Consider the following 1670-nt stretch of genomic DNA (forward strand, 5'->3'; position numbering starts at 1 on the left):
AAGTTCTATCCGTGAGACAGTAACGCAGATGAAGAACAATCCAGCATCATCAGTGTTATAATAGAATGTGGACATACGACTGATAAGGACCAGGTGCTAAAGATGCACAGCAAAGACAGGGGCTATAGTTATTTAGCAAGAACTTCTCAACCCATAACAAGAATTAAGACAGTGAAACAAGGGTAGGTATGGTCTTCTTCAGAGACATGGGAAAAATTAAGTAACCTGAGGGAACCTGTAGCTAGTTTTGTCCTATTTGAAATTCACTCTAAACACTGAGAGTAGCATTAGCATATTCACCTAATCTTATAAATGAAAATCAGGGTACTAAAGGAGTATACTGGAGTTATCATGTCTGTAAGACTGAGTACTAGTTCCCAGATCCAAATCCCACTGTCCCCTCTGTACACATTCGAACTTACCAGGAAATAGTGGACACAAAGAACCTATTGCTTAAGAAAACAAAAAAAAATATAGGACACTTACACCATCCAGTCCATCATGGCTATTGGTGAGAAGAATGGGGTCAGGGACTGGGAGATTCATGTCCGAGTGGATCTGAGTTAGGTCATGGATGTTTAGGATTGGTTCCTAAAGAGAGATGCCCACCCCCAAAACAACATTATTCTTTTCAAGCTGAACAAAGGAGTACTTCATTTGAAAGGTAAGAAATGAAAGTGCTTGACAGGACAAAAAAAAATAATAATAGAATCAAAACACAATTTGTCCCTTTTGACAGAAAGACCAGGGCCAAGGGAATTTTAGCAAAGAAACGTGTCTCTCACCTTCAAAAAACTATCAAGTTCTAACAACTTCTTTGGGAAAAAATTTGCCACCAAGTCTTCTGCCTAAAGAGGAAGGAAAACATAGCTGAAATTAATAACTGTGCGAAGGTCTCTTTTTACAGATATCTCCTCTTGGGAAACTCCCAACTATTAACCAACACATTTTTCCGTTTCTTTCACTCACCTCACTTGTGATACGCTCCCTGAAAGAATCAACCTAAAATTAACAAAGAGAGCAATTCAGTACCTGGCAACACAAGTAAGGGCAGGACGGGGAATCCCAAATCCAGCTGTCTTTCCCTCACCTTGCAATTGTAATGAGAAGCTGAGAGGCCCCCGGACTGCAAATATTTTATTTTTTTGAGGATCCATTTCTCCATCTCAGGAGAGGGAAGCAGGGCTAAGGCTAGCACCCGCCTATCTCTTGTCTCCTCTCCCCTCCCTTTCTCCCTCCCTCCCTCCCCGTGTCTGAAGCTGTCTGAATTTGATAAGCAAAGATAGGTAGTTAGAGGGGACGTGAGCTCACAAAGGTGCCAACCCCCACCCAGACCTGGCCTACGATACAGGCAGGCTCGCCGCCAAGGGCAGGGTCAGCGGCAGCGTCGGGGGGCGGGGACGTTGCTGGGTTGGGGAATTTCCAGCTGTCACTGGCTTAAAGCACTGAGTCCAACACGTGTCCGCGGAGGTGTCCCCGGGGCTCTCCATCACCAGACGCGGTACAGAAAGCCATCCTATATTATCTTCTACCCCAGTGCCGTCCCCGGGAGTTGGGGCCTGGGCTGAGCCAAGCGGAAGCTTAGAGTTGGTGTCCCCAGGGAGACAAAGACGCCATGGGGCGTGGAGAGTCGGTCGGACCTGCTGAGGGATGGAAGCGAGGGGTAAAAA

General features: G+C 45.9%; 1 protein-coding gene and 1 long non-coding RNA gene across 2 annotated transcripts in view; both read right to left on the reverse strand.

Moving 5' to 3' along the window:
* Positions 1-1670, reverse strand: part of PSME3 (proteasome (prosome, macropain) activator subunit 3 (PA28 gamma; Ki)) — a 19519-nt gene that overhangs the window by 2689 nt on the left and 15160 nt on the right. The gene's annotated exons all lie outside the window — the stretch shown is intronic.
* On the reverse strand, positions 488-1670 carry LOC105820244. The gene is made up of 3 exons (XR_001138002.1): positions 970-1670; positions 786-848; positions 488-591 (listed from the first exon to the last, which is right to left on the reverse strand). It is a non-coding gene; the product is annotated as an uncharacterized LOC105820244 (long non-coding RNA).

The sequence above is a fragment of the Propithecus coquereli genome, unplaced genomic scaffold, assembly GCF_000956105.1.
Source record: "Propithecus coquereli isolate 6110/MARCELLA unplaced genomic scaffold, Pcoq_1.0 Scaffold515, whole genome shotgun sequence".
In the NCBI taxonomy this organism is placed as follows: domain Eukaryota; kingdom Metazoa; phylum Chordata; class Mammalia; order Primates; family Indriidae; genus Propithecus; species Propithecus coquereli.